The 15,087-nt window shown below is 57.6% G+C and overlaps 1 protein-coding gene across 5 annotated transcripts in view; it reads right to left on the reverse strand.

Moving 5' to 3' along the window:
* ERG (ETS transcription factor ERG) overlaps window positions 1-14,862 on the reverse strand; it is a 197,010-nt gene extending 182,148 nt beyond the window's left edge. For 2 of the 5 annotated variants that reach the window (XM_045585241.1, XM_036446663.2), the window contains exon 1: window positions 13,261-13,376. The gene's annotated coding sequence lies outside the window, so the exon portion shown is untranslated. Of the gene's footprint in view, window positions 1-13,260; window positions 13,377-14,250 lie in introns of those variants that run through there. The other 3 variants (XM_036446662.2, XM_036446660.2, XM_045585239.1) reach the window with 2 other exon arrangements.
* Window positions 14,863-15,087: the final 225 nt, after the last annotated feature.

The following is a 15,087-nucleotide window of genomic DNA, read 5'->3' on the forward strand; positions in this document are numbered from 1 at the left end:
GTGCCTCCTCATGGAAGTACTACTCAGCGATCGTGTTCACAAAGCCCCGTGCTGGCGCGGCTCTGTTGCTCTTGACGCCGGCCCAAGTGTTTTTCTCTCCTGATGGACTGTCGGTTGAAACTCAGGGTGTCTTTTCTGGTTGTTCACTTTTTCATAGATTTCCGTTTTCACTGGAGGAGAAACGCTGGCACCGGTGCGACCCAGCTGTGTTCAATCAGCCCCAGGACCCACACGGAGTGGCCAGAGTATGATGATCTCTGAACGCATAATAATGTGGCCACTCAGTGTGTGTGTGTGTGTGTGTGTGTGTGTGTGTGTGTGTGTGTATTTTAGAGGCCTGGTGCATGAATTCGTGCCTGGGTGGGATCCAGCCAGCCTGGCTAGGGAAAGGGGAGCAAACATGAAACCAGTGTGTAACCTTGCTTCCTCCCGATGCCAGTGCAAACGTAACTCACTCTGACCCTCACTTCCACACCGTGAACCCGGCTTGAGCCTGAATTGATCCCCAACCTTTAGGAGAGGCAGCCCAAGACGCTGCGGGGCCTTCTCCTGGCCTGCACGGCCCATGCCCTCCAGGAAAAAGGAATGGGATGCCCTGGCCGGTCTGGCTCAGTGGGTAGAGAGGGTCAGCCTGCGGACTGAAGGTTCCCGGGTTCGATCCGATCAAAGGCACATGCCTCAGTTGCAGGCTGCTCTCCGGCCTGGGCCCTGCTCGGGGTGCATGCAGGAGGCAACCAATCCATGAGTTTCTCTCACATCGATGTCAGTCTCTCTCTCTTTCCCTCTCTCTGAAGAATCAACGGAAAAACATCCTCGGGTGAGGATGGAAAGAAAAATAAATGAAGTCCTTTTGCTCGTCATCTCAGAGGTCACGGACACGGGCATCAGAGACACAGAACTAACTTCGTGACGACTTCAAAGGGTGAATTCGCAGAGCGGGGACAGTGAGCCGAGTGTGTTTTCTGTCCACAGAAACCTCAGGCAAGGCCGAAACCGGTTTGGCTCAGTGGATAGAGCGTTGGCCTGCAGACCGAAAGGTCCCGGGTTCGATTCCCGTCAAGGGCATGTACCTTGGTTGCGGGCACATCCCCAGTAGGGGGTATGCAAGAGACAGCTGATCGATGATTCTCTCATCGATGTTTCTAGCTCTCCGTAAAAATTCAATAAAATATATTAAAAAAAAAAAAAAAACCCTCAGGCAAGGGCAGGCGCATGCATAATCCTCCAAGATCAGGAAGTCAGCGTGAACCCCTGCTGTGTTGTTATAAAGACCGAGTGGCGCTCGTCAAACCTCCTGAGGCCTCGGTCTCTCCCCTCCGCGTTGGTCCCGGGCCTGGCTCCTCACGGCCACGGCCAAAGCACGCAGGCACCTGCCTCCGGCACATCCCCTCGGCCTCCCCCTCCTTCCCTTCCCAGACGCACATTTCCATGAAAACCAGACACGGGCGAGGCGGCGAGGGCGGGCCGCCCCGGGATGCCGCACATCTGCAGCCCGGTTTCAGCAGACCCGCCGGCTGCGTTCTCTCAGCCCCTGGTGTCCACGCAGGTGAAACGCCCTGAAGCTGACACGGCAGAACCCTGCAGGAGGGGCAGGCGGACCGGGCCGGGCGCAGAGAGGGGGGATTCAGGCAGGAGAGGGGATCGCTCGGCAATGCCGAGCGAATGAGGGGACTCTCCTGGGGGTGAAGCTGTCACGTGGCGTAACGCACCCGCACATCCCCACAGCACGGAAGCTGGTTAGCCTCATGCGGAAAAGATCATTATTTTTTTTTAAATATATTTTATTGATTTTTCACAGAGAGGAAGGGAGAGGGATAGAGAGTTAGAAACATCGATGAGAGAGAATCATCCATCAGCTGCCTCTTACACACCCCCTCCTGGGGATGTGCCCGCAACCAAGGCACATGTCCTTGACCAGAATCGAACCCAGGACCTTTCAGTCCGCAGGCCGACGCTCTATCCACTGAGCCAAACCGGTTTTGGCAAAAAGATCATTGTTCATCCAAGCTTGCCACAAGACAGCAGCTCCCAGCAGCGTATTCTGGCCAGTTCCCGCCTGCACACACCCCACCTGAGAAGCTGGCGGGGGCTGTGTTCGGGGCCGGGGCCGGCAGCGCCCGGGGTCCTGGCACCTTCCCCGTGCCCCGCCCCAGAGCAGCACCCGAGCGCCGACGCTCCTGCGTGGACCAGCACGTCTCGGAGGCCCTCCCGGACCAGGGGGCCGATGGACCATGAGGACCGGGGCAGCAGCAGCGGGAGGGGACCTGCCGGGGGGGGGGATGGGGGGGGGCTGGGCGGCCGGGGAGGACCGGGGCCGTGTGCCCCCATCCCCATCGGCGCAGCCGCATGTCTGTTCTGGGTGCGGACCACTGGCCTCTCACGTTCTCACAGTTACACGTGTTCGCGGAACGGAGCCCTCGGTGGATTATTTATTGTAGGAAGTCTTAATGTGCTTCCGACTGCTCGAACAGAACTCAGACGCTACATTGAATCTCTCCTCCCGTAGGGACCGGGCGGCGGACCACAGCCCACGGCCTCGGGATGGGAGCGCAGGTGCCTCCGCAGGGCCCGCCTGGTGGCCGCCACCCCCTGGGGGACGCCCCGGGACTGGCTGCAACCTTCCCCTGAGCGCGGAGAACCCGCCTGTGCGGGGGAGAGGGCGCTGCTTTTCTGTTCGTCCCCCGACGGCCTCCACCAGAGATGGGTGATGGTCTAGCCCCGTGGTCGGCAAACTCAGTCGTCCACAGAGCCGAATATCAACAGCACCACGACTGAAATTTCTTTTGAGAACCAAATTTTTTAAACGTAAACTTCTTCTAACGCCACTTCTTCAACACAGACTCACCCAGGCTGTGTATTCTGTGGAAGAGCCACGCTCAGGGGGCCAAAGAGCCGCCTGTGGCTCGCGAGCCGCAGTTTGCCGACCACTGGCATAGGGGAAGCATGCCTGACATTTGGAAGCAATGCTGACTGCAAGTGTAAAATGACACTCGGCAGCACAATGAAAGGAAGTAAACTGGCTCGCGAGCCACAGGCGGCTCTTTGGCCCCTTGGGTGTGGCTCTTCCACAAAACACCACGGCCTGGGCGAGTCTGTGTTGAAGAAGTGGCGTTAGAAGAAGTTTGTGTTTAAAAAATGTGGCTCTCCAGAGAAATTTCAATCGTTGTCCTGTTGGTATTTGGCTCTGTGGACTCATGAGTTTGCCGACCACTGGCACAGACTGGCGCACACAGCCAGGCTTGTCAGTGCTGAGTTTGGGGTTTTGTTTTTGTTTGTTTGTTTGTTTGTTTGTTTGTTTTGAATCACGGTATTCTTTGTCCCTCGGTGTTTGGGTGCCAATAACCGTGCTGGATACGCTGCTACGTTCGCTAGGGCAATCCGCTGAGAAAAGCCACACGTGCTTTATGTAGCCGGTTTTGTTCTGTTTGGCTTTTCCCAGGAAGCACCGCCCACGGGGAAAATAAACCAGGACGAAGTGCGTGGAGTCCCCTCGCTGGGTGCTCGTGCGGGAGAAGACACGCCACAAGGGGAAGCGGGGAGGAGTTTGTGCAGGCCCGGCACGGAACCGGGAACAAACGTCTTACCCGGGAGCCGGGGGGAGGCCGGATCTACAGAGCGGGACATTAAATTAAACCAACCTGCAGCAGGCACACGGGAAAAGGGCTAGGTAGGCACTGACATGTTACACGCAGCACACGCATCACCCCAAGTGGCAGGTGAGCAGTGAGACTGACTTGGCGGGCACCTCCGTGTCACCCACAGGGCTCCTTACAGAGGGAGGCCTGGCCTGGGACAGTGCCCCCTGCCATCACCGCGCCCGGGCAGGGCGAGCTCTCAGGAGCTAATTCTGCAGCAATGCCTCCTCACGGTCCTTCTTCCTCTGGGATCCTAGCCCCTCACGCAGGCTGCCATGCAAAATGGTAACGGCACCGCTCTCCGGAATCTGTCCCAGGAAAGCAGGAAGTGTGCTCTGATGCCAGGGCTGCCTTAAAGAGGGAGCACGCCAAGATGATGTCTATGCATGGAGCTGTCAGAGCAGAGCGAGGTTCCGAGGAGGACGAGAGCAGCAGCATCGGTTACGAGGCACACACAGTCCCAGGCTGACAGCGGACAGTCGGTGCTGCCCTTTAAAAGCATGGAGGGGCCCAGCCGGCATGGCTCAGTGGTTGGCTGAGCGTCTACCTATGAACCAGGAGGTCATGGTTCAATTCCCAGTCAGAGCACACGCCTGGGCCGTGGGCTCCATCCCTAGTGTGGGGCATGCAGGAGGCAGCCGACAAGGATTCTCTCTCATCACTGATGTTTCTCTCTCTCTCTCACCACACTCTTCCTCTCTGAAATCAATAAAAATATATTATGAAAAAAACCATGGAGTGAGTCAACAGCAAATTATAGATCCATTCTCTCCCCACCCCCTCCCCATTTGAAAAGATTTGGAAACTGCGGATTCTGAACGTCCATGTTGAGTGGTATGTGGGTGACGTGGCTGGCGGAGACCCCAAATTCCCACCCCTGGGACCGGACTGTATACAGGCACCACGTTCCCACTTCTATTCAGTCTGAACCCTTGTGCTCAGCAGTCTGAACAGCCTGTCCCATCCGGTAGCCACAGACACAGGGGGCCCCCGAGCCCTGGATACGTGTGCTCGGTGCAAAGCACACACTGGATTTCCAAGATTCACTATCGACAAAAACAACGCCAATGTCTCCCCCGCAGTTACACCCGTTCTATCTGAGGTGGCCGTGTGTTAGACAGGTGTCGAGTGAGAGGGATTGTGGAAAACTCACTTCCCCCATTTCTCTTTTTCTTTTCTTTTAAATATATTTTATTGATTTTCTACAGAGAAGAAGGAAGAGAGAGAGTTAGAAACATCGATGAGAGAGAAACATTGACCAGCTGCCTCCTGCACTCCCCCTACTGGGGGAGTACATGCCCTTGACCGGAATCGAACCCGGGACCTTTCAGTCCACAGGCCAACGCTCTACCCACTGAGTCACACCGGTTTCGGCTGTTTTCCTTTTTTACTGTGGCCACTCGGGAATTTAAAAGGAGACATGAGACTCCTCCCACTGCCTCCCCTCAGCCCCCTCCTGGCATCTGTCACGTCCTCAGTGGACCCTCCGCTCTGGCCAGGACCTCCGACAGCAGGGCCCAGCGCGGCGGCCGGGGTCCGTCTGCCGAGGCGCAGTCCTGCTCGGCCCGGACCACCTGTGTAACGCCGGCCCCAACGCTCCCGGCTCTCAGGCTGCTGTTCCGGGAAGTGGGCCCATACGGGCACCCCCTTCGAAGAGCCGTGGGGAGGAGGAGCTGCGGCCACACCTACCCTCCCCATGCCCGCCCCGCCCGCCTGGGGGAGCCACCGGTGACCGTCCTCCAGACCTGCCCTCGCCCGTCCCCTTTGCCAGACTGCTTCACCCCTCCTTTTAACGTCCCGCCTGGGTTACTGACATCTGGGTCTAGACTGGCCCCTCCAAATCCCAAGAGGGGATGAGCAGGTCCTGCATCACGTGACCCGGCCCCAGGGCACACTCCCGACCCTCCTGCCCGCGGCTGCCTGGCCCCGTCCTGCCCGTCCGGATCCAGCATCACCGCGGGCGGCACGGCTCCGGGCCTCCCCCGAGGGGGCGTTCTCCGCCTCCTCGCTCTTTGGTTGGGGTCACGCTTGGGTTCTGTGGTTCCTAGGAGACGGACTATTCCACTCAAAAAGGGATGGAAAGCGATTCACACGGACGTATGCGACAGAAGCAGGTTTGTTAACATTCGGAAGTAGACGCAAAATAAATAACACAGAGGAGGGTAGAGAGACGCAAGGGTGGGCGCACAAGCCGGACGGAGAGCATGGGGGCCGTGGTGGAGCGAGGCACACAGCTCCCGAGGGAGGGCCTCCGCCCCGCACGCCGCTCCTGATGCAGAGACCGACAGGAGGTGCTCCCGGCGTCCCTAAGAGACAGGACAGACCCCCCAAAGGCGGCCTGCAGCAGGCCCCTGTCAGCCCCCAGCGTGGCACCCAGAACATTTGCGTAGGAGCCCCCACGGCCACTGCCTCCATCACTGCCCAGGGCGGGGTCCTGGCTCACGGTCACACTGGCCTGAGCCACGCAGGTGGCACCAATGAGTGTGCCACTTTGGTTAGAATACGCACTCACCCCCTTTCTAGATTTCATGGAATGTGCATCCACCCCCTTTCTAGAGACTGTGGCACATGTACTCACTCCTTTTACAGAAGCCATGGCATGTGCATTCACCCCTTTCTTGGCTCCAGGACCTGTGTATTCAGCCCCTTTCTAAGTTCCATGGCGAGCTCTCACTCCCTGTCTATATTTCCGCTCCTCGCAGGCATGGCCCAAGTCTTCCCTGGGTGCCCTGCAGGCATCCTGCACAGCCAGCGAGGCAATGACCCCGACAGGCGGGCAGCCTGCCGCTTCCCTCTCAGCACAGCCTGCACGTCCAGCCGCCCTCTCACACCGCCCGTCTGCGGCCCAGACTCCCTCCCACACCGCCCGTCTGCGGCCCGGCCGCCCTCTCACACCGCCCGTCTGCGGCCCAGCCGCCCTCTCACACCGCCTCTCTGCAGCCCAGCCGCCCTCTCACACCGCCCGTCTGCGGCCCGGCCGCCCTCTCACACCGCCCATCTGGGGCCCGGCCGCCCTCTCACACCGCCCGTCTGGGGCCCGGCCGCCCTCTCACACCGCCCGTCTGCGGCCCGGCCGCCCTCCCACACCGCCCGTCTGCGGCCCGGCCGCCCTCTCACACCGCCTCTCTGCAGCCCAGACTCCCTCTCACACCGCCCGTCTGCGGCCCAGACTCCCTCTCACACCGCCCGTCTGCGGCCCAGACTCCCTCTCACACCGCCCGTCTGCGGCCCGGCCGCCCTCCCACACCGCCCGTCTGCGGCCCAGACTCCCTCTCACACCGCCCGTCTGCGGCCCGGCCGCCCTCTCACACCGCCCGTCTGCGGCCCGGCCGCCCTCTCACACCGCCCGTCTGCGGCCCAGACTCCCTCTCACACCGCCCGTCTGCGGCCCGGCCGCCCTCCTGCGCTGGGGCCTGAGCCTCACAGCCTGGCTCACTGGGACCACAGAGCAGCGCTGCCTGTGGGGGGCGCCCTGCCCTCCCGGGCACGGCCTCCCCCTCCCTCTCCACGCAGAGTGCACGCCGTTAGCCCTCTGGCGTGGGAAGGGCCGTGGTTCCGTTTACCTGCTGTCCATACAGCTAATAATCCCGCAGCCCCACAGGCAAGAACCGTCCGGAATGTCCCTGCTTTTCCCTCTACAAGTGCAGCTGTTGTTCTAAAGTCTGCGGGTGTCCCGTGTCATCACGGTCCCCCCGGATCCGTGTCCCCGTCTCTCTTCTAGGACAGCACCCCCTTCAGTGGGTGAGCAATACACTGCGACGGGGAAATGTGTTTCCAGGCACTTTAAGTCCGTAAAGGAAAACTGGCAGGCCTGAGTGGTTTATGCCAGGAAAAGCTATGTTGGCGGGAAAGGTGGCTGCAGTTGCGATCTTACGTGCACCAGTGAGACCGCTCCTCTGTCTCCTGGTCGTTGTTCACTGTGCGTCCGGCGTCCTTGTGGGATCACGTTAAGGACCTACCACCCCTGGTTTTGCAGCCTGGGCATGGAGCCCTGAGGGGGAATTGTTCTGGTTAGTCACCTGAATGACGAGCCTTAGAAAACTGCAAAAGTAACCCCCATGCCATCACCACATGATTACACGCCCCTTCGGGACTGATACAACTCCTGCCATACACGCCCCCGGGCGGCCGCCGGGTGCTCGGGGGAGCCTCCGAGACTGAGTCCCGGGAGTCCTAACCCGCAGGTCCCCTCCACTGCGGAGAAAAGGAACTTCCCACCGAGAACCGAGAGGCCCCAGGCAGCGATTCTCACCTGCTGAGCCCTCGGGGGGTTTAAAACGTGCCACCCCAGGCTCTTCCGTCAGGGCACCGACTGCCTTTCACTCAGGCTGTCCAATACGATGGCAACACAACAACAGCCGTCCGGTGTGAGCGAATCCAAATTATACCTGTTTTTTTGGTCTCATATATATATATATAAAACTCTGGGGGTGCCGCAGAATCTTAGTGATTAGTTTATGTGCCATGCGATGAAAAACCTTGGAAATCGCCGACCTAACAGAGTAAGACAATGATGTCACCTCACCCACAGGGCTCAGTGCCTTTGCACCCAAACTGGGGGCACCCACACGTCTCTCCTTTTAAATGGAGATTTGGGAGCCTTTGCCGAACCCACCCCGAATCAAGTGAAAACAAGGGTTTCCTGCTTTTTTTAAAAAAATCCCCACCGATATGCCTGTTTCCTTTCCTATTCATCAGAGGGATGTCCCTCTCCCCTCGGTTGTGTTTTCGGGAAGGGGGCCGGGAGGTGGGGATTGTTGGAATAATATTACTCCTAAAAGGAACCCCGTGGGAGCCGCCAGCATGTGTAAAAGTCCCATTCCCACAGAAACAATTCACAAGCGAAGGCGAGCCGAAACCGGTGTGGCTCAGTGGATAGAGCGTCGGCCTGCGGACTGAAAGGTCCCGGGTTCGATTCCAGCCAAGGGCATGTACCTTGGTTATGGGTACATCCTCAGTAGGGGGTGTGCAGGAGGCAGCTGTTCGGTGTTTCTAACTCTCTATCCCTCCCTCTTCCTCTCTGTAAGAAATCAATAAAATATATTTTAAAAAAACGAAGGCGAGGTTTTAGGAGGAGGCTGCTACCGATCTGGCTTCCCAAAACCTGAAGACAAGGTAATGGTTTGTTTGCTGTAGATCGGGTCCCCCGCCTCGCTCTCTAGAATTACAATCTGAACGAGAGAAGTTCGTCCGAAAGGCCCATTGGACACACGGGAAGGTGTCTCGGTCCTCACACCCGGCCACTTCCGAACGGGAAACCAGTGCACAACGGACGTCCCTTCGCACCCCGTCCCCAGCACGCCGAGTCCGGCCCCCGCGCCCCTCCCTTCGGCTGCGGAGCGGCTGTCGCTCAGACAGGCAGGGCCGGAGAACAGCCGCTGTAAAAATAGAAGGACTTAAAAGTCGGGTTAAGTCGAAGACGGAGGCCCGGTGCCGAGCGCACCCTTTAATTTCACGCTGTTGTCTGCGCTCCCCTTGCGCTTAAATTTAGCCGAGTAATTGCAGCAGGCCCGCCGCCGCCACCATCTTCAAGCTGCACCGTGTCACAATCGGGCGGCGTGCGATGCTCCCTCTTTCAAACCCTGAAACGGTTCAGACCCAAGGTAACTTAAAAAGGGGGGGAGAGGGGCTATTTTGAAAAACTGGCTCAGCCGAAACCAGTTTGGCTCAGTGGATAGAGCGTCGGCCTGCAGACTCAAGGGTCCCAGGTTTGATTCCGGTCAAGGGCATGTGCCTTGGTTACGGGCACATCCCCAGTAGGGGGTGTGCAGGAGGCGGCTGATTGATGTTTCTCTCGTTGATGTTTCTAACTCTCTATCTCTCTCTCCCTGCCTCTCTGTAAAAAAAATCAATAAAATATATTTTTAAATAAATAAATAAAATATAGAAAAGCTGGTTCAGATGCTGGTCCAGCCGCTGGAAAACCCTGTGCATCTGCAGCGTGCCTGCCCTGCGTCCCTAAAGACCAGGAAAAGCTGTGCGGGCCATGCATCGTGGAAGCCGAATAACCAACTGCTGAGAGCCCAAGAGGGTGCAAAGGAGGGCCCGGGGGGGGGGGGGGGGGGGGGGGGGGGGGTGTCGGCATGACCGTCAGCACCACAGCCCTCCTCCGTCAGCACCACCTGCCCCCGGGACTCCCAGGGTCTCCCCAAGCCCAGACGCACCCACCACAAACGGGGCACAACATGATGTGAAATGGCGCCCAGAGTATGTCCATGCCTCGGCCATGCCAGCTTGTTTCTCTGACAAACACCACCGCACAGGGCTTAGGAGCTTCGCGTTCAAGTTGCTGGTCACAGGCAAAAGCTGTGTGTTGAAGGACAGTGCTCCCCGGAACGCCCCCATGTCTCCACACAAACACACACACACACACACACACACACACACACGAGGAAAGAAAACCCGGCCCCTCCGGCATTCTCCTGCTCACGGGAAGGCCGGCCTGGGATGCAGAGGGAATGAAGCCAGGAAGGGGACAGACGCCTGTACTGAGAGCAGTGGTTCCAACCTTTTTAAAAATATATATATTTTATTGATTTTTTTTTTTTTTTTTACAGAGAGGAAGGGAGAGGGATAGAGAGTCGGAAACATCGATGGGAGAGAAACATCCATCAGCTGCCTCCTGCACACCCCCTTACGGGGGATGTGCATGCAACCAAAGCACATGCCCTTGACCGGAATGGAACCTGGGACCCTTCAGTTCGCAGGCCGATGCTCTATCCACTGAGCCACACCGTGTAGGATGGTTCCCAAGTTTTTTTGGCCACGCCCCACCTAAGCATCTCTGAATCCTGATGCCCACCGCCCCGCCATGGCACAGAATTCATAGAATTCCCATTATCCCAACAGTGAGCTCCTGTTCACATGGAGGAAGCCTAGAAGGCCATGGACTCCATCTAAACAAGCTTCCAGAGAACGTGGCGGCCACGAGAGAGAAAAATCAAAGAACGAAAGGACAGCGGAAGTACTGAGGAAGAAATCACCAAGAAATTGTTAAAAATAATAATAATAATAATAATAATAACAATAATATGAAGTGATATGCAAAGATAGCAAATAAAGTTTCAAAACATATAATAGAGAACTGACATGCATAAGTATGTTGCAATATATATTTATACACTATATATGAGGCCCCTAGTACAGTTAAGAAATGTAAGAAATGCACTGTTCGTAACTCCTTCTCGAATTGTCCCCCCTTAAAAATCAAACTGTCCCCCTGCGAACCACTGACTGAGACAGGCCAACTCCCAACGTAAACCGAAAACTGACGCGCAGCTTCAAAACCCCGGGTTCTGCTCCCGGAAGCACCTTGCCCACATCTGGCGTCGCAGGCTCCCCCAGTCTCGTTGGAAACGGGTCGGCGTCTGTCAGCTCAGTCTGCACCGCGTTGGTGTGGGCAGCAGCGACCGTGTGGCAATGCCCCCACCACCCACCCCTCTCACAGGACTGGGAACAGGAAAAGATGCTAGAACATTACCTCCTCTCTCTTGTGAAGGCACAAATCCCCCTTTATTATTCCTTTGTGTACGGACAGCTAACAAGAAGAAGAAGAAAAGCTAATATTAATTTTAGATAAGAATGTCCAAAGTTTTCGAGCACCCGCTTATGAGACAGGATCTATGCCATGCAAGCATAACAGGTCACCTTTTATTTATTTTTTTAAATATATTTTATCGATTTTTCACAGAGAGGAAGGGAGAGGGACAGAGAGCCAGAAACATCGATGAGAGAGAATCATCGATGAGAGGGACAGAGAGCCAGAAACATCGATGAGAGAGAATCATCGATCAGCTGCCTCCTGCACACTCCCCACCGGGGATGTGCCCGAAACCAATGCACACACCCTTGACCGGAATCGAACCCGGGACCCCCCCAGTCCACAGACTGACACTCTATCCACTGAGCCGAACTGGTTCTGGCATCAGGTCGCCTTTGAGAATACCGCCCACGTTATGGGTCAATACTGACATCTCCCACCGATGATTAATTTCTCCCCACAGGCTGGCATTGCACAGGGATCTTAGCTCTTCCTGCAAATAAAATAGCTGACTGTTTTAGATTAAAATGTTAACAAGCTTTTTCTTTAAAACAAAGCAGGAGGGGTGGGTAGGGGGAAGTTATTTATGCTCACGCGGACAGGCAGGCCCCGACATTACCCATGCAACGTTACACACTCATTTTCAAAAAGTTTAGCTTAAAGACGGAGCATCAGATCAAATCGCCAGGTACGCATCAGCATGAAATAGCGGGCCCATGTGAAATCATGTACCACAATTCTACCCTGGATTAAAAATAAATAAATAAAGTGATTGTCAAGTGTCAAAAAAAAAGAGGGGGGAAAATGAAAGGTTAAGTGTAGCTGGAATTGTCTTTTCTTACACAATTCAAAAAAATAGAATACCCATTTACTCAATGCAGTGTCACGTCCAAACGTCACTGACTCAGACTGCAGCCAGGATTACCCAACGGGAGCAGCTGTAAACCTTTCTTTAAAAACTATTTCTTATTTACCAACCACGAGGGTGCACAGCGTCTCCTGTCTCGGACAGAACCGTCATCTCGATGGCACAGTTAACTCTCCCATTATGTGACACCGTGGACTGGTTTATTTGGCGGAGTTTTGCCCGAAGGAGCTGCCAGGCCGAGGCCAGCACAGCAGAGGTTAAACCCAGGAATGTGACAGTTCTCCTGGCGATAAGGTGGTGGAGCAGCCTGCCCAGGCTCTGAATGACTGGGAGAGAACTGAAAATCCTCAGGAACAGTCCCAGCGGTGAATAAACTCTGCCCTCTGTGAGGCTGCCCTGGGGAGAGTAAAAAGCGGGTGTTTTGGGTACTCACGCTGAAAGTTTTTTTTGAACTACAAAAGCTACAGAAAGAAGCGTGAGTGTGAAATCTGTGGCACATATGGGTATGTTTGTTTTGGGGTTGTTTTTTTTTTTTTTTTTTGGAAGGATAAACGAAATGTTTATACCAACCACAAGTTGTTTAAAATTCGCGTTTGCATTAAAATGCTTTACCCGTTGCACTGGGCAGCGTAGTCTGCTATTCATAATAGGATACAAATCTTAGGCTTAAAACATTAACGATAACACCATGCATTGCCTTCGGTAAGACATCTACACATTCATAATCTGGTAGACGGATTTCTGACAGCAGCCAGAGCCACTAGCTGATCTAAACGTCTGTCCCATGTTGAACATGCCAATGTTCTCTCACCAAGGAGGGGCGCTGGGAGCGCAGGCAGGACTGCGGAGGGTCAGAGGCGGACAGACAGACAGACAGGCCGGCGGGGGCGCGGAGGGGCGCGGGCGGAGACCCGGTGCAGGGGTGCAGGAGCCCAGGGCCGGCCCCGCCGTGGGAGGCGGCTGCACGCGCCGCAGGACCGCCGGGCAGTGACCAGCGAGCCCACCTCTGGCCTCCCTTCCCGCCGGCCGCGGTCTCCACACCCGACAGAACAAACAGCCTCCCGCTCGGCGCCCCGAGGAGCCCCGCGGGGCGCCCGCTCCCCCCCAGGCGCCCCGCCACGCGCCTCTCCCCGGACCGGCCCGCGCCGCGCCCACCTGCCCGGAGCCGCCGTCGGAAGAGCCGGACCGAGACCGGAGGCCCGGAGCGCGGGACTTACCGGGACGGGGCGCCGCCGTCGGGGAGGGCGTGCCCGCACGTGTGCGTCCGCGCGTGTCCGCGCCGCGTGTGCCCGCGCCCGGCCGGGCGCCTCCGCTCAGCCCGCGGCGTGGGCGCCGCTCCGAGGCTCCCGCTCCGCCAATCGCCGCGCAGGCGGCCGCCGACCGAGGCCCGCGGTCCCGGAGGCGGCGGGGCGGGGCGCGGGGGGCGCGTGTCCCGGGCGCGCGGGGCGGGGCGGGGGCGCCGGGGGGCGCGGGGCAGGGGCGCGGGGGCCCACCCGCTGCTCCGGTGGAGCGCGGAGCTGGCCTCTCCGAGGAGGAGGAGGAGGAGGAGGAGGAGGAGGAGGAGGAGGAGGAGGAGGAGGAGGGGGGCGGGGAAGCGGAGCTGGGAGGACCGGGCACCCGCCGAGGCCGGCCGGGCGGAGGAGCCGGACGCGCCTCCGGGAGCGGGAGGAGCGCACCGCCGGGCGGGGCGGGAGGGAGGCCGGGATGGAGGGGCGCGGAGGGGCCGGGGCCGGGCGGCTCCGCTCGGCGGCTTTCAGGGAGAAGGAATGTCCCCCAGGCTCAGCCGGTACCCTTACCACAAGGAAATAACGGAAGTTAGCACGGGCTGCCGCAAAGTTTACAATGACCGCCGGCCGCCCGGGATGGGTGAGCACGGAATTCAGACCACGTAGCCCGGGAAGGGGCGCGCCGCCCGGGTGCCCGGTTTGGGGGATCCCGCAGCCGAGGTCGGAGGGGATCCAGGAGGAGCGGGGGCCCCCGGAGGAGCGGGATGCTGCGGGTCGCGAGGGATGCGGAAGGGACACCACGGCCCGGCCCGCCGGGCGCGGTGACAGCTGCCCCGGGACCATCGTGTCCCCGAGAAACAGCCCCCAAAGGTGCAGCCTCCGCCGGGTCCGGCTCTCCGGCCCCGGGCGGGGCACCGGACTAAGCCCCTCCAGGTGTTTGCATTAAAAAAAAATGAATGCCGACATCCAAACCGCGCTCACCTGCGTGCCTGCCGCTCCTCCTTCACGCCTGTCCCTCAGGGACCATCGCGACCGAGCGACCGTCCTCCCTGCACGCATGGCCCGGACCCCATCCCAGCGCGTCCTCCGGCACAGGCTGCCTGGCGGACCCAGGGAGAGCTGCTCATGTCCCTCCCTCTCCCAACTTTCACAGCCAAGACTGCCAGCAAACAGCCAGAAGGAAAGCTAAGTTCCCCCCACCCGCCCACCCCAAGGGAAAGGAGGGAATATAAGCACCCCTTTAATTTGAAAAATAATAATTAAAACCCCCTCTCAACCTTTAAGGCCCTGGCAACACAATCTATTAATTGGCCGCTATTAACATGCCGTTTTATTGACCGTCGCACACAGAAGTCTGATTGTGAAGGAGGAGTGTTTTCAATGAGAGCGGAGTTATTTTAGCTGCAGACGTGTTTACATTTCTGTGGTTTAGTCTATAACTTTCTCTTTTTCTTGCTTCAGGATCCTGCTCCATGAAGCAAAGCCCTTAGCTCCCAGACATTCCAAAAAGTCTGCCAAAATAATAGAAAAAAAAGAGAGTGAGGGGGGAGAGAAAAAACACACAGAGACCCCCAAGTCTGGGTCAGGCGCGGGGTTGTGAGTGGGCATCTTAGGTATGCCCCCTTCCCACAAGCTTTCCAGATTTAAAAAAAAAAAAAAAAAAAAAAGCCTTCAGGGCTCCATTTCCTGTTTGCTTGGGGGCAAAATAAAATGGGTCTGAAAGGCTGAGCCTAGACTTCGCCTCTTCCAGGACCTATAGATTCCGGGAGGGCCTTTAACCCTGGAAATGCCAACATAGGCTCATTTTCTTTGAGAATC

This window comes from Pipistrellus kuhlii, unplaced genomic scaffold (assembly GCF_014108245.1).
Source record: "Pipistrellus kuhlii isolate mPipKuh1 unplaced genomic scaffold, mPipKuh1.p scaffold_m20_p_2, whole genome shotgun sequence".
Lineage (NCBI taxonomy): Eukaryota > Metazoa > Chordata > Mammalia > Chiroptera > Vespertilionidae > Pipistrellus > Pipistrellus kuhlii.